This window comes from Phoca vitulina, unplaced genomic scaffold, assembly GCF_004348235.1.
Source record: "Phoca vitulina isolate PV1807 unplaced genomic scaffold, GSC_HSeal_1.0 scaffold2, whole genome shotgun sequence".
NCBI lineage: Eukaryota > Metazoa > Chordata > Mammalia > Carnivora > Phocidae > Phoca > Phoca vitulina.
In genome coordinates, this window is record NW_022589705.1 from 20350898 (window position 1) to 20371239 (window position 20342).

The 20342-nt window shown below is 35.4% G+C and overlaps 1 protein-coding gene across 1 annotated transcript in view; it reads left to right on the top strand.

Moving 5' to 3' along the window:
• DPYD (dihydropyrimidine dehydrogenase) overlaps nucleotides 1–20342 on the top strand; it is a 795794-nt gene that overhangs the window by 19172 nt on the left and 756280 nt on the right. The window lies entirely within an intron of this gene.

Here is a 20342-nt window from a genome sequence, read left to right on the forward strand (position 1 = left end):
AAAAAAAAAAAAATTAAGAAGAGCTTTTGAGGAAAAGCAGTGGCACCTTTTACTATTCTTACCAGTGACATACCGGTAAGCAACTAATTAGGAGTGGGGGCAAGGGAGTGAAGAGTAGGGAAGCCTTGATTTGTAGTATTTGTTGATTACCATGGGGGAAATACCTCCTCTGTGGCAGATTTTAAGCCCTAAAAATGTGGAGTTTGGAAGAGGTGTTAACTATCAGTTTTCCAGGGCCCATTGGAGCTGGGTCTAGCCCACCATTGACTTCTCTGTACCCCTCCTCATCTTCTCCTAGCTCTTTTTTTAGAGGCAATACGTTTAGCTGTTTCTGTTTTTAATTCCCCCACTAGTATGATTCCAATTTGTATTTATCAGATTTTTAGATATTTTCCTTTTTGTGTTTGGCCATTTGCCTAGCAGTTTTGGAAAAGTACATTTTTTAGTATATGTGCTGCCGAAGCGAGCACGAAAAGTACATTTTTTAAAAGGCCACTTGAAGTTTACGATTTAAAACACTAGATATTTGGATTTCTGGGCTCCTCTACTATAATTTAAATGACCAAATAATGAATAGGCTTAAAAATGAAAAACAATGAATTATAAGATAGTACCAAGAAAAGTTTTCCAAGGAATAATTTTAAAAGATATTGTGGATCCTAAACATATTGCTATGTTAATAATAGAATTAATTTAATAAACACAAGACATTTCCACAGCCTTGCCTGTGTTAGATATTGTTTTGCTACACTAATATATTTTGCCTGTTTCAAGATTCTGGTTGTAACAGAAGTTCTATTTGGAGTTGACTCACAAATTGTAAGAAACACCATTTAGATATTCTTTTTTAAAGTTATCAAATGCTTCCTGTATTTCCATAATGTGTATTTTTAGGATGGTTAAATTTCACTCAGATTAAGACTTTTTTTTTTAGTCTTTCCAATAAAAATGTTATGTTCATTGTAATAAATTTTAAGGTAAAAGAAATCTAAGATGCTACATTCTTTGTGATGTTGTTAAACAGATTGTACCTAGTTTTTTGAATTATTTCATTGTGATTCATAGTAAATACTGCAGATCTGTTAATCATCTAGCCTTTGCTTCCTTAAATGTTAGTGTGTAAATAGCACAAATGTTGCTCAAAAGCAATCCTGTTATGTAATTATGTAGCAAACTTGTTAATTTCCATCACAGAAAGTCTTCCATTAAGTCAAATTATCTTCTATGCCAGCACAATAACCTTAATTACAACCTAATATCTATCATCCTTGAGAAAAATGTTTATACTTTTGAACAAGTTTAAGTGCCAGCAAGGCTTATAGAAAGTATGGACCTATATAGTGATGGGAAGTGCCTTTTATCAAACACCTGGAAGTTATTACAGTTATTTAGATAGAAATAGGGAATAATAGCTGATTGTTTCCTAGTGGTATGCCTTATTTAAGGAAAGTCTTAAAAGGTAAATGGTTCTGTTTAGTATGCTCCTTTCACAAAATATTCTATGAATAAAATAATAAAGAAATCTCACTAGAAGCTGAATGCTACTAATTTGATGAAATTATTACTCATTGCACAGCAATGTAACTGTGCTTAAAATTTATTTTCAGTATAAATCTGTAAAATGACAGCTGAAGAGTAAGAAGCTTTGTATTGAAAGTGATGGTGATAATTTACTCATCTTGAGATGAATAGTATTTCAATGCAATGGAAAACTTTTAATGCTTAAAGAATTATTTTAAATATAGGGATCATGTAATCTTTCCTGTGGAAATAAAAGAAATCTAGCTTTATCCAGTAAATCTGAAACACTGAACTTCTGACCTATTATGCCTCTCTCTGGTCTTGGTATTTATACATCTCCTGGTTCTTGTTCCATTTCTACTTTTAGAGATGGTTTCCAATCAGAAGTAGGGTCAGAGGTGATGTGAAATAGTGGACAATTCAAAATATTTGGGAGCACCTTTGTAGTAATGTTTTGTATGAGGGCAGTGATGTAATGGAGTCAGGAGACTTTGTCCTGATCTTTACTGTCTTTTACTTGTGTTGTCCTTTCACTGTATGAGGTCCATCCGTAAAAGGCTCTAACATCCTAAGGAGGTGCAATTCAATTCATTGTGAGCATCCTTTATATTATGTCTCATACAAGGTACTGAAGATAACTGCGATGAGTCATAGACAGTCATTATACTCAATAAGCTGAAAGTCTAGTGGGGCAGATAGGCACATATAGAGAAAATTTTAGACGGTGTGGATTTCATTTGGAATACATGATCTAATACTATATGTAAAAACATTTTGTACATTTTAAGTGTCAAGCATATAATTTCTATTATAATGGAAGTAGTGTTACTTGGCATTTCTGAGTTGTAAACTGTATTTTTGGTACCAGAGCATCTGTGATTTCTTCACAATTAAGGAAAAATCTTAGCTTTTCGGATAACATGTCTGGACTTAATTCAAATCCAACAATTGAAAAGCACTGAAACAGGGTATATTTCACTGTCAGTTTTTTTAGTGTATATATCATTTGTAAATGACATCAATATTCAAGTGATGTGCCAAAAAGAATTGAACATTTTTTCCTAAGCTGGTTCTCTATTCCAACTTTTTATTTTCTGTGATTACCAATTATAGTCACCAGTGTTTCTTGTGATCACCAAATTGTTGACAAGGGAGGTACATTTATCTGTCTCTTCACAACCTATATTTATCATCATCACATCCTGCTAGAGATTTCTTAACAATATTTCTAAGATTTGCATATTTTTCTTCATTTAAATCAAAAACACATAACCAATATGTATCAGGCAGTTTGTTAGATGCTGTGGCTAATAGATAGATGATAGATTTGTCTTTAAGGCTGACTCAATTCAGGTCTTGTTTACACTGTATCTCCCCAATGCAAAACTGATTTCAGTATTTACAATGAATATACAGCAGTCCTTGAGTTATATATATTAAAATAAATATGAAGCTATTATCATTGCTGCCCATGGAGGAAGTATAGAGTCGTGACTACGTATAAAACCCGAAGCCAAAAAATGTGGGTTAGAATCTCTGTCACTTCTTCATCCTTCTTATGATTTTGTTTTGTCTGTATACTAGCAATAATAATACTAATGACATCATAGAATTATTGTGATGATCAACTTGAAAAACACTTAGACAAGTGTTTGGCATACTGGAAGCCCTTATTCAACATCAGCTATTATGAACAGGCATCCAGTGCAAGAACATTAGAAAAATGTGTCTAAATATTTTTGTTTTTTTCAAATAAGAGACATTATACAATTTTGAGAAAAAGGAGTTAAACTGTCTTCTTTGAAATATGTATAAGGCTGAGAACAAATCCTGAAATTAAGTCAGAGGATATTGATAGAGATGGGTATATCTTGAGAGCACAGAAGTGTGTTATCTAGTACACCTGGTAGAAGGGGTTTAACACAGCGTTTTTGGGAGTGTGGATTGAAGGGAGGGAGTTGTGTACTGGGGATAGTTATGGAAAGTTTCCAGAAAACAGTTTATAAAGGAACATCGGGTAAATTTTTATTCACATCATTGTGCCACATTGTAAAAAATTCATGTCAGTTAAAGTGGAGAAAGCTATTAGCAGTCAATCAATGGAGATTAAAATGCATCATTTTTTTTTGTTTTGTTTTGTTTTTTTCTATGCTGGCACAACAAAATTTCCATTGATCATTTTTTGAAATGAGTAATTTTTGGTTTAGGATTTTTGACATTTTGATGGATTTTAAGAAAAATACTAACTTATGCTGATGTGATTTCCCATTTGTCTTTTAAGTACATAAGCCAAATGCTTTCATTTTGACATTTATATACACTCTGGCTCTGAATATTTTCCCTTGTTGATTGGACTATCAGTGCTTCCCACACCTAGTTGGCCACCAGAATCACCTTGGGCACTGTAAGAACCAGATTATGAGGCATTTAATAGAAAAAAAAATGGAATTGGCTTAAACAAGGCAATAATTTATTTCTTCTAATGTAAAGAAGTCTAGAGATACGTGGTATGGGGCGTGTGGCACCTTTTTCTTGTCGACAGGTTTCTATCTTTCCGTCCTGATATCCTCAAGTCCATCCCATTGTTCAAGTTGGAAGCCAGAGCTCCAAAGAAAGAAGTAAGGGAAAAAGAAAGGTGCATTCCTCCCTTTAATGAGACTTCCATAAGACCTAGACTTCCAAATACATCTTACTGGCTTGCACTTAGTTGAATATAAAAGTGAGTGGAAATATCACCTTTATTGCCATTTTGAGAACTTTTATATATTTTTTGTCAAGGTGCTTTACAAAGTTAAGTTGTGTGGGAAGGAGTGGCCATTAAAATATGGTATTCGTGTCTCTACTTTCACTTCTGCTCAAGATGGAGTAATAGGGAATGGATTTACATTTTGTTTCTGGGGTCCCCAGGGCCACTTTCAGGCTCCTAGCTCACTAGAAGTACTCAAAGAACTCATAAGTTTTTATATTCATGGTTACAGTTTATTGAGAGTAAAAGAGTCAACAAAGAGAAAAGGCAAAGGTCAAAATCTAGAAGAAACCAGGCACAAGCTTCTATGTATTCTCTCTCGATGGCATTATATGGGACATGCTTAATTCCTTCAGCAACAATGTATGACAACATGGAGTATTCCAGCCAGGAAGGCTGACCTAAGCCTTCACATCCAGGGTTTTTATTGGGCATTAGTTTTATAGGTGTATAGTGCTACATGACTGACTTCAGTTTCTTGAGCTTTAGACCACCAGCGAAAAATCGGATGTTCATGTGATTAGACTTTCTAGTCAGCTAGTATAGCATGATCCAAGGCCTCTGGCACACAAAAACACTTTCATCAGACAGAATGTTCCCAGGAGTGGATCAAGGGCCACTTCTGAAATAGGAATGTGCAGGGCTTGAGCAACTCAGGCCTATTGAATTAACCCTTTTCTGTATACATTTCTACCTGAAACAATGAAAAAGAAATGAAATATGTAAAACAATAGTTTTCAAGACATTAGCTATCAGATGACAAAAGATAGTGGTCCCTAAGAGATGTAAAACAAATGAGGAAAGCCCCAATATTTCCCCAGCATACTATCTTGAGTTTACAGGCTTCATCTCAGGAAATGGAACTCACATGGAGCCTGGTGGACATCTTCAGTTGAGAGGACAGAGCTGAGAGTCTGGGGAGACCAAGGCAGCTAGAGTTTGTAGAACATAATAATAGGAGAGAGCTGCTCAGAGAGAGACCTGGAGATCTGCAAAAGTTTCCCCATGAATTTTCCAGAGTAATGATCAGCCCACGCATATGAGAAAGATGACCCAAAGTTAGGTAAAGAAAAATCTGAGATAACTAGAAGGAACACTGGTCTGGGAATAATGCCTGCTACCACCAGACTGGAAATCTTCATGATTCTCAGAACAGTGGGTTCTCAGAAGTTTCTTGACTTAGTAGTGGACAGTAATTAGCCCTAGACCAAATGCTGCTCAAGTACCACCTCACAAATCTTAAAGCAAAACTTGAAAAGATCAAACTGTTTCTATGTAACTCAACCATGTGTTAGACAAAACTCAAAAGTATTTATAGGAATACAAAAACATCCCCTACCCATGAAGGTGAAATCTATAATACTTGGCATCCAATTAAAGGTTGAATATGAAACCCATAATCTGGATAAAAATCAACAAACTGAACCAAATTCAAAACTGACAAAATTGACACAGATGTTAGAAGAGGACATTAACAGTTATGACTGTATTCTATATGTTCAAAAAATTAAATAGAGGCATAGAAGATAGAAGAGCCAAATTGAACTTTTAGAAATGGCAACTACAATGTCTTGATTAAGAATGCACTGGATAAGATTAAAAAACAGATTAGATATTACAGAGGAAACATAGTGAACATGAAGACATAGCAATAGTAGCTATCCAAAATGAAACACACAGAGAAAAAAAAGAGTATCAGTGAGCTGTGGGACAACTTCAGGTGGCCCAATATCCATGTAAATGGAATCCCCCGAGGAGAGGAGAGGTAGAGGGGTGGGAAGACAGAAAACACATTTGAGAAATAAATCCATTTTACGTTCAAGAAGACCAATGAAGTCCGAGCAGAAGAAACATGAAGAAAACTGCACCAAGGCACATCATAATCAAATAGCTCAAAGCCAGTGGTGAAGTGAAAATCTTCAAAACAAGAGGGGAAAAAAAGGCACACTAGGTATGAACAAAAATAAGGCAAAAACAAATTTCTTTTTGGAAACAATGCAAGTGAAAAGACAACAGAGTAACACATTTGAAGTACTAGAAAGAAAACAAAACAAAACAAAAACTCTCAACCTAGAATTCTATACCAGTGAAATTAGTGTTCAAAAACAAAGATGGGGGTACCTGGGTGTCTTAGTCAGTTAACTGCCCGACTCTTGATTTCCACTCAGGTCATGATCTCAGGGTGCTGAGATCAAGCCCTCTGTGAGGCTTGGTGCTCCGTACAGAGTCTGCTTAAGATTCTCTCCATCTCCCTCTGCCCCTTCCCACCTGCTCACACATGCTCTCTCAAAACAAAACAAAACAAAAAAAACAAAGGTGAAAAAAGAGTTTCAGAATTTTAAAGAAGTTATCAACAGCAGACCTGCACCATAAGAAATGTTAAAGGAAGCCGTGTCCTTGAGACAGAAGGAAGATGATACCAGGTGGAAGTATGGATTTACACCAAGAATACAAAACTGCAAAAATGGTAACTACATGGGTAAATATATGATTTTTACTTATTATTTAAATCTCATTAGAAGGTAATTGAGTATTTAAGTAATGAATACATATAGCATGTTTATAGCATATAAAAGTAAAATGCAACATGGATAAACCTTGAAACATTGTGCTAAATGAAAAAAATAAGTATGAAAGACCACATTTTGTGTTATTCTCTTTATATGACATGTCTGGAATAGGCATATCCATAGCAGGAAAACTAACCCAATTAAATAATGGGAAAAGTACCCAATAGACATTTCTCAAAAGAAGACATACAGATGGCCAGCAGGTATATGAAAATGTGCTCAACATCTCTAATCAGTGAGATGCAAATCAAAACCACAATGAGCTATCACTTCATATCCTAACTCCTGTTAGGATAGCTATTATCAAAAAGACAGAAGAGAACAAATGGTGAACATGTGGAGAAAAGGGAACCTTTGCACACTGTTGGTGGGAACATAAATCAGTACAGCCATCATGAAAGTGTATGGAGGTTCCTAAAAAATTAAAAATGAAACTACCAAATGACCCAGAAATCCCAGTTCTAGGTATATTTCTAAAGGATAGAAATCAGTATCTGAAAAGATACGTGCACACCCATGTTCATTACAGCACTATTTATAATAGCCAAGATATAGAAATAACTCAAGAGTCTATCAATGGATGAATGGATAAAGAAAGGCACACACGTACACACACACACACACACACAGAGGAATATTTAGCCATAAAAAAGAAGAAAATGCTATCATCTCAGACAACATGGATGAATCTGGAGGACATTCTGCTAAGAGAAATAAGCCAGGCACAGAAAGACAAATAACTGAATGATATCACTTATACGTAGAATCCAATGAAGTTGAACTCATGGAAGCAGAGAGTAGGATGGTGGTTTACAGGGGTTGGAGGTGGAGGAAATGGAGAGATGACGGTCAAAGAATATAAAGTTTCAGTTATACAGGGAGACTATGTACAACATGGTGACTATAGTTGGTAATACTGTATTGTATAATTGAAATATATATACTTTTTATTTATCAATTATACCTCAATAAAGCTGGGAAAAGGGAATAGACAAACCTGTAGAGTCAGAAAGTAGATTAATGGTTGCCTGAAGCTGGGAGTTTGGGAGAGTGGGAAGTGACTGCTAATGGGTATGAATTTTGGGGGGCATTGATGAAATGCTCTAAGATGTATTATGATGATGGCACAACTCCAAATATACTAAAAGCCATTGAATTATACACTTTAAATGGGTATATTATGTGGTGAATTATATCTCAGTAAAGCTATTATAAAAATCACTTGAGGGGCGCCTGGGTGGCTCAGTCAGTTAAGTGTCCAACTCTTGATTTCAGCTCAGGTCATGATCTCACCATTATGAGATTGAGCCCCACTTTGGGCTCTGCTCTGGGTGTGGAGCCTGCTTGGGATTTTCTCTCTCCCTCTCCCTCTGCCCCTCCATCTCTCTCTCTCTCTCTCTAATTAAAAAAAAAATTACTTGAAAAAAAGGCAGTAAATATGAAAAAAAAGTAAAATGTATAACAACATAAGCACAAAGAGAAGTATTGGGCAGCGTGGTGGTCATCATCAGAGACTTGGCAAGAGCATTTCCAGTAGTGATAGAAGCAGAGACTTACTTGCAATGAAGACCCAATGAGTAGCTAAACATTTCTTTTTGTCTCTCTTAGATTGGAAATACGCATGTGTTCCTCTGTGAAATGTTTATGCCCTTTTCCTATTTATTAGCATTTTTTGTTTTCTTATTAATTTATGTAAGCCTTATATATATATTAAAGAGACTAAACCTTTGTCATATTTCTTTGATAAATTTGATTGATACAGTTCAATGAGTGTTTGGAATAGGATTTCTGAATTAGGATGGGCAATCAAATGTTAATATTTTAAGTCCATTCCAATTCAAATTATACTAAATCCAGAAGACCCAGAGTAGATGCAAAGAATTAATTTTATTCAAAACCAGTTAATTTTATTCAAAAACCCGTTAATTTTATTCAAAAACCAGTTTAGGTCAGGTAGTATTTAATTATAAATGTAGATTAGGAGAAGAGACATCATTTCTTTATAGCTTGCTTTAGGTTTAAATTTAAGTTATTTATTTATTTATTTATTTATTTATTTTTTTTTTTTTAAAGATTTTTATTTATTTATTTGAGAGAGAGAGAATGAGAGAGAGCACATGAGAGGGGTTAGGGTCAGAGAGAGAAGCAGACTCCCCGCCGAGCAGGGAGCCCGATGCGGGACTCGATCCAGGGACTCCAGGATCATGACCTGAGCCAAAGGCAGTCGCTTAACCAACTGAGCCACCCAGGCCCCTGAGTTTAAATTTAAGTTATTTAAAGTGAGATATTGATACCCCTAAGTTGGAATTGCTAGTTCATGTTTGTTAAAGATTTGAAATATCTTGATCTGACTTCACACTGAATATTTTCCACTACGTAATACTACTACTTTTTAAATGGAGACCATTCTCTGTAGGCACTCAAAGGGCATTAATTAAGGATACAAGATATCACTTATTAATTAAGAGAACATAAGTGGCTTCAATAGTAATTACATACATGAATTTTATATTATTTTAAAAATATTTAATATACAAAGTTATGTCTAATAGAACTGATCTTATTTCAGATATAGATTTGATTTCTACTCCTTTTAAAAACTTTCCATTATACCAACCGTATTTCTACATATCATTAAAAATTCCCATAAGCATGATTTTTAGTAGGTCTCTATATTAAGCTCTATACAGACTCTGTAGGTGTAGGTATACTGTACCGTAGACAGACTGTAATTAACTTTTCTCTTTCTGCTAGGTATTTTCCAGCTTTTTATTGTTGCAAATAACATCATATTTTCTCTTAATGGAGATTTCTTAAAGGATCTCCTTTTTATTTTGAAGATTATCGCATATACATTAAAAAAATAAATCCTTTAAATTTAGCCTTTCCTAGACTCACCTTCTGAGTTCACAGCACCTTGCAGTACTCTACGAACATACTCAAACCACTTTATTTTTATTTTGGCCTGTGTGCTGCCTCCAGTGGTCTGCAGCTTCTTTGTTGTAGGGACCATGTCTTTCTCATGTTGGAGGTGTCTGTGTTGCATAATAAAACCCAAAATTTTGTCCTGAGAACATTTGAAGAGTGGGTAACAATAAGAAGTAATTCATTTGTTTTCTTGTCAGAACTTGTTGCTGACTTTATATTACCACAAATTTCAAGGTTCAGTTCAAAGTGTTTCACTGCTGCTTCAGCAAGTGAGGTGCATGATTAAACCTTTCAGTGAAAGTGAGGAAAACACTGACTTCCCATTTTGGAGAAGTTAATGATTATATGGCTTAAAGTTTGTGTAACTGCTGACAAGTACTGAATGGTGTTCTCTTTGTCCTCTGCAATAGATTGAACACAAAGAAGAAAACAATTCTGTTTGACTTGGCAGCATTAAAATCCTTCTGTTCTCCAGTGGAAGTTTCTTGCTGCTTTTTGGTATTACTGTTTTGCTAAGAAAATTTTTCCATTAACATTTTTTTTTTTTTGGCAAATTTTCACTAGTGAAGTTTGCTTGGTTTTGAGGATGGGGGCTATATAAAATATATTCTTGCTTTTGAGGGTTTTAGTGAGCATTTTGATGGGAGAGAACATATATATTAATGATTACTTAATATCATATCCTTATGTATCAAATGAATGACAGTGACATTAGCATCTATAGAAATTCATGGATACAATCTAAATAGGGGGAAGGACAGTTCTTCTTTAATTTTAGAGGAAATAGTACTTAAAGAAAAGTTAGCATCTGAACTAACCTAAAGTGGGTGTATCCTATATACAGAGTGATGTGAGCAGAGATATGGATATAAGAGTATACATAGACTCAATAAACAACACATAGGTGAGGGGTGCCTGGGTGGCTCAGTAGGTTAAGCACCCGAATCTTGATCTCAGCTCAGGTCTTGATCTCAGGATCGTGAGTTCAAGCCCTGTGTTGGGCTCCACGCTGGGTGTGGAGCCTACTTAAAAAACAACAGCAACAACAACAAAAAAACCATACACATAGGTGAGGTAGAGGTGTGTTAGAGTGGTAAGTGGGTATGAGACTGAATAGTTAGGTGATAGTTTTTATTGGTGTTGTGTATGTAATGGGGAGCCATTTAAGCTTTGTATGTGTGTGTGTGTGTGTGTGTGCAATGCACACATACATTTATATGTATGAATGGAGGCTGTCATATAAGAAAGAGATGAAAGCACAGACTTGAGGTGAATAGTTTATTTAGTAGAGTACTATTATATTATAACCCAAGCATTCTGCATAAGGATCTGCAGTAGGTTGGAGAAATAGAAAATACAAAAGACAGGCCAGATGTGACTAACATTGACTGGCATTATGTGGGTTTAAGGAACAAAAGAAGTAGTAGTTATAGATTGACACAGTATAAAGGCCATTTTACTAGAGAAGTGATGGTATTGACAGGAGTCAAATGGAGTTAAAAAGTTGAGGGGGTAGACAATGCATTGTTTTTGGTGTTAAGAAATTGAGATAATGATAGAACATGTAAGTGGGTTATTTGGCATCCAGTGAAGTGGATGACTGTAGATCAAGGCGGAGATCTCAGGGTTAGAATATAGATATAAAGCTCAGATGTAGAAAAGTAATCATTAGTAGAAGGCATATAGTAGAGGTACAGGAACCTTTCATTGTGGTGAAGGGGGGAAATGGAAATTACAAAAATAAAAATAGTGAATAGAAAGAGTGCTCTTAATGTCATGATGTCAGGGACCAAAGCAGATGAGTTTCTGGATAGAGGAGTGAATTAACAATATGGAATACTGTGCAGAAGGCATGGAGAGTTGAGAATTAAACTAAGACTTTTAGCATAATAACACAAGTGTTTTCACATGTTTCATTTTCTGGATTATAGTCCAACTTCCTAACTCAACATATACTCTTTGTTCCACCCTATCCTACTCAAAAGAGAAAGTATCTTATGATAATCCTTCATACTAATAAATCCAAAAAAATACATAGATCATTAAAAAAATCATTTTAGTTCTTATTTCTGATATAAACCACTTGCTAATGCATATATGTTTCCTTTTTGCTCTTACCCATATAAAGGGCAACTAGTCAGTCCTTGATTTATTACCTTTTTGTGAACCTTAAAATAACGGTGCTTGCTCAATTTAGCTAATTTTTTAAAAAAATTAAAACTCAATTGGCAAGATCCTACTTCCTTATTTCTTCTTAAGTTTTGTTTTCCAGCTTTTCTATTTGCTGATCACTATTGCTTTATCTTTGATATGCTGGTATACACTTAACCTCACTTGAACTAAAATGACCCTTGGTCTTATAAATACAGATCTTTTGAAAACCAGTGTTATCCACAAAAGTTAATGGATTAAAGGTAAATCATAGTAGTTTTCATATTAATTAAAAAGACTCTCTAAGGCTGATTTTACTTTGAGACAATTTCTGTAAAGCAAGTTTTAGGATAAAATAACTATTCCTGAATGAAAAAAGCATAAATTCTAGAATATGAACTTTCATAATTACCCAGTGAACTTGTGAATTTTTTTATGGTAATGTAATAATCTTTATCAGTTTTCTCCCTTCATAAATTATCTTGGATTTCTGTATGTAGATTCATATATGTATTTTCAGTTCTTGCCAACATAAGATGTTATTTTAGCATGGATTTTCATAGTTATGCCTTTTCCAAATATTGATTTTCATTTAAATATATAATGCATGGATATTTTGTAACATTATATTAGTTTATGATTACCAAAGTGAAATGTTTAAAGAAAATAGCTGTAGTACAGGTTCTTATCTTTTTTTTCTATTTTTGGTAGCACTTGGTGTTTGCACATGATACTTGATTTTCAATTTTTGTAATGAAAATATATGAAGAGTATATAAATTAGTATCTAAGTTATTAATGCTTTGCTACTCATGACTTAAAGAATAAAGGAGGATACATAATGGCTATTGTTGATTTCTTTAATACTGTTTTATTTTTAAAATTTAAGTAATGCCATATAATACTGCTTTTTTTTATTTTGAAGTTTCTTTTTTTTTTTTGATTGAAATTAGTTGACATATAACATTACATTAATTTCAGATCTACAACATAGTGATTCTACGAGTCTATATGTTATACTATGCTCACCACAAGTGTAGCTCCCATCTTTCACCATACAACTCTATTGCAATACCATTGACTGTATTCCCTATGCTGTACCTTTCATCCCCATGACTTAATTGTTCATAACTGGGAGCTTGTGTCTCCCACTCTCCTTCACCCATTTTGCCTGTCTTCTTAATAAAATAAAGGTATAAACTCAATGTGGTACTGTTTGTAATCTTAAGATAAAGCTATCTTGTAAGTTAATGCCCAGTATTTACAGTATTTGCACAGATCCACAGAAAGTAGAAATTTTTCCATGATGATTATGGACTAAATGTCTGTGTCTCCCTTAAATTTTGTGTGTTGAGGTGCCTGGGTGGCTCAGTCTGTTAAGCGTCTGCCTTTGGCTCAGGTGATGATTGCAGGGTCTTGGGATGGAGCCCTGAATAGAGCTCCCTGGTCAGTGGGGAGCCTGCTTCTCTCTCTCCCCCTGCTGCTCCCCCTGCTTGTACTATCTCTAACTCTCTCTCTCTGCCAAATAAATTAAAAAATCTTAAGAGAAAAATTTTGTGTGTTGAAACCCTAACATTCAATCCATATTATTTGGAGATTGGGCCTTTGGGATATAATTAGGTTAGATGGGGCCATGAGAGTGAGGCCCTTATGCTGGGATTAGTGCCTTTATAAGAAGACCCCAAGAGAGCTCTCTGTCTCTCTGTGCCCTGTGTGGACAAAGAGAGTAGGTGAATCTCTGTAAACCAAGAAGTGGTCTCTCACTAGTAACTGGATAGGTCAGCACCTTCTTGGAACTCCCAGCCTCCAGAACTGTGAAAAAGAAATGTCTGTTATTCAAGTTATTCAGTCTATGAGATTCTTTTTTTTTTTTTTTGAGAGAGAGAGAGAGATAGTGCACACACCAGCAGGGTGGGGTGGGGAGGGAGTCAGGAGGAGGGGTAGAAGGAGAGGGAGAGAGAGAGAGAGAATCTTAAGCAGGCTCCATGCCCAGCGAAGAGCTCCATCTCATGACACTGAGATCATGACCTGAGCCAAAATCAAGAGTCTGACACTTAACCATCTGAGCCACCCAGGCGCCCCTCCGTGAGATTCTTTTATAGCAGCCCAAGTGGACTAATACAGTGTCTAAGTCAGAATCAGTCACCACTTTTGGCATGCTCTGTTTTGTATTAGAAATTGTAAGATTAATATCAGATGTATAAGTAATTGTTCCTGTGTTTGAGTTCTCAATATTTCCTGAAAGACAATAAAAAGACATTTATTACAGTTAGAGAACACTGAGGCGCCTGGTGTATGGTGTGTATTTTATAAGCAAAGGAGAGTCACATACTGGGCCTTGAAAACTAGACAACAACTTTATGTGGCTGACCTTCCCTTGTTGAGTAAAAGAGTGACATGATGAATGGGATGTTTTAAGATGCATAAACTATTTTATTTGTGTTAACTGTTCAGTAGAAATGAATCAGATTCCCCAGGCAAAAGGACTGGCATTCTGAAGGGGCTCATTCACTCATTCATTTCCAGTTGATGAGTTTTTTGATGTTTTATAAATTCATCACTTTTGGTCTGACCTTTCTCTGGAAGGAATTGTAATGTGAATTCACCTAAACATGTTGAGACCAAAGGTCCATGAATTATATACTGTTGTATGTATTATAAAATGGTATCTCCATTTCTATTTATATGTAGTGGATTTTAAAAATCTATATTTGAATTTCATGACCCTTCCACACTGCCATTTAATTTGTGAAGAGCATATTGCATTTTCAGGCAGTCTCCCTTTGAAATGGTAGGCTTAGGGCACAGATAAGTTCAGGACCAATGATTTGGTTTCACCTGGATATAGCTCTGTTTTTTCTTACTATTTCATTTATGGTTAACTTTTCACCTGTTGCCTTCATCTTCATGATTCCCTTGTATATATTCAAAATTGGTAATATAAGAATATGAATATACATTGGGTGAATAGAGCCTGAAATCTAGTTCTGTCACATATTAACTGAAAACAGGTATTAAGCACTCACAGCATGCACCTTCTAGACAGTTTTATGTATCATCTTATTTATTTATATTTATTTATTTGCATACTTATTTATTATTTAAATTCAATTAGCCAACATATAGTACATCATTAGTTTTTGGTGTAGTGTTCAATGATTCATTAATTGCATATAACACCCAGTGCTCATCACATCACGTGTCCTCCGTAGTGCCCGTCACCCAGTTACCCCATCCCCCTATGTATCGTCTTATTTAATCCTCAAAACAACCCTCTGAGGAAGGTACATTCCTAATCACCATTTTATTGTTGAAGTAGAGGGATTGAGAGTTTAAATAACCGGCAAAAAGAGTAGAGCTAAGACCTAAGCCCAAATTTAAGTTCAGACATTATGCATATTGCTTAGTGAATACTTAATAAAATGAAAGTTGTAAGATTTAGAACTATCATAAACTCCTTTCTTCATTGATTATTTATTAACCGCGGTGACTTAGACATTGTGCATAAAGGGAAAATTGGCCTTTGTGCAGAGCTAGTAAAACGGAAAAAAAAAAAAAGAAATGAAAAGAAAAAAGAAAGTTATTTGGAAAGGTAGTCCAGCCTAAAGGAAAAGGAATCTATGGGGCGCCTGGGTGGCTCAGTCGTTAGGCATCTGCCTTCAGCTCAGGTCATGATCCCGGGGTCCTGGGATTGAGCCCCGCATCTGGCTCCCTGCTCAGCAGGAAGCCTGCTTCTCCCTCTCCCACTCCCCCTGCTTGTGTTCCCTCTCTCCTGTCTCTCTATCAAATAAACAAGTAAAATCTAAAAAAAAAAAAAAAAAAAAAAAATCTAGAGGTTGGCCAATGAATAGAAGTGCATTAAAAAATAAAAATAATAATTAAGAAAATCTGAGAGTCCCTGACCAGGACTGATTAGTGTGGATTTCCAAGGTTTTCAGACTTCAGACTTATATCTTGAGTGTGGGTATAGGATGCAAAATGAAGCTGCATTCTCTCTACTTCTGCTTGCAAACCAGTAGGAGAGTGAATCATTATTAGTTCTGAGCTTATCCAAGAACCAAAGGTGCCTTTGTAAATTCCTAAAGATACTTACTTAAACTCACACTACACTTTGATTAATGATGGACATTGGAAATGGTGGGATAATTGGTTGAGATCAGGGCTTGTAAGCAAGAGGCTTTTAAGTGAGTAAGTAATGAAAAGTTCAGATCCTCACTGATCAACATTTGTTAGATTGTTGCCTGGATGAAGGAACAAATCCTGAACAAAAGCATCAATCAATAGATAATTCTGTTTTCCTTCTGGTTAAGAATATTTATTGAAAAAAATGGCAGCACAATAAAATGTTTTATTGAAATGAAGATACTTATGTCCGTTTATGAAAAAGATGAGAAAAACATGACTTTTATTTTTTAAATTTTTATCTGATGGAATGGGAAGTAGGAGAAAACTTATAGAAGACTCACAGAAAAAGCCATCAAAGACAAAATTTAAACAATCTAAATAAGATAAAATCTAATTTACCAAGTTCAGCCTCTAAATCTAAAATGTCAGTGTGTGTGTAACATGTTAATGGCTCAGAATTATAGTAATGGCCAGGATTGAAGAGGAAACATTTGTTTATAATTTAAAATGCAAAGGGTGAGGGAAGCTTAATGATGCATTATGTTTAGATAACTGATATTGTGATATAAAACAAAGCCACATTTTTAGAAAGAGGACATTTTGGCCAAGTGGTTTCCTGCAATTGGAATTCAAGCTCTCAAATAATACTGCAGTTCCAATATTTTTAGGCTAATTCTTAATGCTTTTATTTGTGAAGTGAGGGCCTGCAATTGTAGTCAATATAGGCTCCTCTTTGTGCCCTCTATGGGAGGACAGAAAGACTCTCCTCAGATGCTGAGTTTTAGTTTGTATGTTGTGGCATTCTTCCCAACACTTCCCAGAATAGTGTTGATAGACAACACAGTGACAACACATAACCCTGATCTGATCTCACATGTAAATCTGTGTCTGGATCGTATTCTATCATTTCTTAAACTAAATAGTATAGGGAAAATTTCTCAAATTCTGGTTTTTGTTTTTGTTTTATTTTGCTTCTAGAATCACCAGTACATTTATTGTGTTACTGAAAATGATTGGGAAAGCCAAAGACCAAATTCTTTGTAGGGGAGAAAATCCCCTCTATCAGAAACATGCCTTATATCTGAAAGGGTTAACAGGCCTCTTAAAGTTCTAAATTTCTTGGGAGGGGGGACCCTGTGACCCTGTTAGGATCTGGCTTTGGTCATTTCTTAGGAAGAATGCAATTTAGAACTCTCCTATATTATTCTGCCAGCTATTTAGTTATTGATGATATTGACTTTTAGTTTTAAAATGTCTTGCTTTGGAAAATTGTTTTTAACAGCCCTCATCCACTTATATTTTGAATTTTTATGTTATATCACTTTTCATTTGGGATATTAAGTCAAATTCCTGGTAACCATTCTCCACAATCCAATTTATTTTTACCCAAGATCCATTGAATTCAACTCACTGCCTTTTTGTAAAAGGTTAACCCAATATTTCATGTTATGTTATACTTTCTACTTATGCTATGTAAAAGAAAAGTTACTGTGATAAGCAGCCAATAAATTGCATTCGGAATGTTTATTCTCAAAAATTACATTACTATGCTGACATAGATAAACATAATCATTTATCACAATATGGATTGTGAAGTAAAAGCTAAAATAAATGGAACCATCTTGCCTGTTACCCAGTTTTTTTTTTTTTTCCTTTAAATGTTGGTCACAATATCTACCTTTAAAAAATGTCATCTTCTTATTCATCAGCTTGAATTAATGTATGAGATTAGTAATGGTTCAAGGTTGAATAATGACAAAAAACACATTCATTTTATAATAAGAAAGTGTTTTCAACTTTTTGTATAAAAATGAGGTTATATTTTCTAATGTTGGCTCTTATTAATATGTTGTTTTGTCATTATTTCATCAGAAGGAATAAGCCATTTAAAACTAATAGCTCTATTTGATGTTTGTTGTCCAGAAAACCTAGACATTTAAATTGGTGGATTTTGAAGAAATCTCATGTCCATCATGTATAGGAATTGCTAAAAATAATCTTTATTTATATTGGGCTAATAAAGTAAGTCCCAGTGATGGTTATTAGAGTGAGTATAGTACACAGTGAAATCTGCTGAATGTAGAATTTAGTGATTATTTATTTATTTGATAACAGCTTTATCAAGGTATAATTCACATACCACACAATTCACTGACACAAAGTATAGAATTCAAAAGCTGTTTGTGAATTCATAGAGTTGTGCTGCCATCCCCACCCACCATCAGTTTCATCACCCCAAAAGGAAACCATGTGTCCTTTGGCAATCACTCCATTTCCCCCTAATTCTTCCATCTCTGGCAAGCACAGTCTACTCTCTGTTTCTTTATATTTACCTACTCTAGACATTCTATATAAATGAAATCATACCATATATGTTATTTTATAACTGGCTTCTCTCAGCATAGTTTCATCTATGTTCATCTATGTTGTTTGCGAATTTCCCAAATTTCTTTCTGTTATTGATATTTGATTCCATTCCATTATGGTTGGAGAACTACTTTGTATGGTTTTAAAAATTTAGTGAGGCTTGTTTTATGGCCTAGCATATTGTCTGTCCTAGAGAACATTTTGTGTATACCTGAGAAGAATGTGCATTCTGCTGTTGTTGGGTAGAGTGTCTTACAGATAAAGTTGTGTGTGTGTGTGTGTTAAATCTGACACCTGTCCTCTCTGGAGAGAGTTTCTGTTTTCTGCTTGCATAGGGTGAAGTCTTGGGCATGTGCACAATAACTCTGGGATGCTAGTGGTTTTATCAGGGCTCTAGATGCCTTTTCGCCTATTGTTGTTGTTCAACTGCCCACCTCTGTTGGTCTGTTGGTATTACACCCAGCTCTTGGTTTTCACTGATTGTTGGCTGAGTACTCTATTATTATTATTATTATTATTATTATTTTTTCAGTGCTCTGGGCTATAAATTGCTCCACAGTGTAAGCCAATTAAATTTGGGCCCCTTTCAGGGATAGTTTTTGAAGTGAGTCTTTGAGGTTTCTTGTGACCCTAGGGGAGCTGTTCTTAACTATTTCTTTCCCTGGTTCTCTCTGGTAAATAGTCTGCCTTATGATTTAGTTTATTGCTCTCATGAAGCTATCACCCTCCTCTTAATTGCCATCAAACTGTTGTTTTGGGAGTACCCATAGGCTTGAACTTACCCACATACTAATTCTAATAAAGTCAGTTCCTTTGCCGGGAGCTGTCTGTTCTTATGGCATGCCTCTTGTTCTGTGAAAAATCTCTGAACCACAGCTACAGAGCTAGGGGTGGTTTAGTGGCCTGCTTCTTTTGGATGGACACTCCTGCTTTATGAGCAGAGCACAAGTATAGGCAGTAGCTTCCAATCTCAGTTTGCTTCTCCTGGTATATTAAGTCCAAAGAGTGAGCAAGTTGAGATGAGGGTGATCAGGACCCCTGGGTAATTGGCATGCTGTTCTTCAGAGAGAGCCTCTGTTCTGTGAGTGGGGGCTGGGTGAAGCAAGGGAACTCCTAACTTCTCAGCTGCACTTTGTGGAGTTTAGTTGCTGCATAGAGGTTGGGGGTGTGTGTGAGTGGGAAGGGTGGGGGCTGAGAAATACTAATAGTCTGCCCTTCTCTGGGAAATACCACAACCTCAACTGGAAGCTAGGGGCAGATGGACCCTTGTGTTCTTGGCAGCATTCCCCTGAGGTGGAATTTCTGTCATGCTGAGCTGGGAACATGGTGGGTTGGGGGGTGGGCAGGCCATCCTTCAAATGCCACAGACCTTCACTATTCTTACCAAGTTTTGGTAGATTTTTCTTGAATAACTGTTTCTTCAATTGCTGTTTAACTTTAGCATGATTTCTGGAGATTTTAAAGGGTTCTTATTTTTACTAGTTTTTATCAGTATGTTTGTTTTGCTGGGGAATTGATCTGCAGAGGTCTTCGTGCCACCATTCTAGAAGACCTCTAGTGGTTTTCTTTTAAATGCTTGCTTAAGACAGGACTTTGAGATTAATTCTTTATTGAGTTATTCAGGTGCCATTTAATGTATTTGCACATGTGTTTAAAAAGGTTTTCTCTTCTACCTTTATGCCTCACAAAGTCACAGTAAAATAGACTTTATTTTTGGGTGAATTTGAATATAAGCTTAGAATTGAGTTCTGAGTCAATCCCTTCTGCATATTAATTGTGAGATCGCAAGTGGGTGGGTTACCTAAACACCTTGAATTTATTTGCTCATCCAAAATTTTTATTTAATAGTAGCTATTATTAAATTAGGTAGTGCATGTGAAAGCAATTTGTAAATTCTAAAAATTTAAAATGGACAGTATTGCATCTTTTCTGATT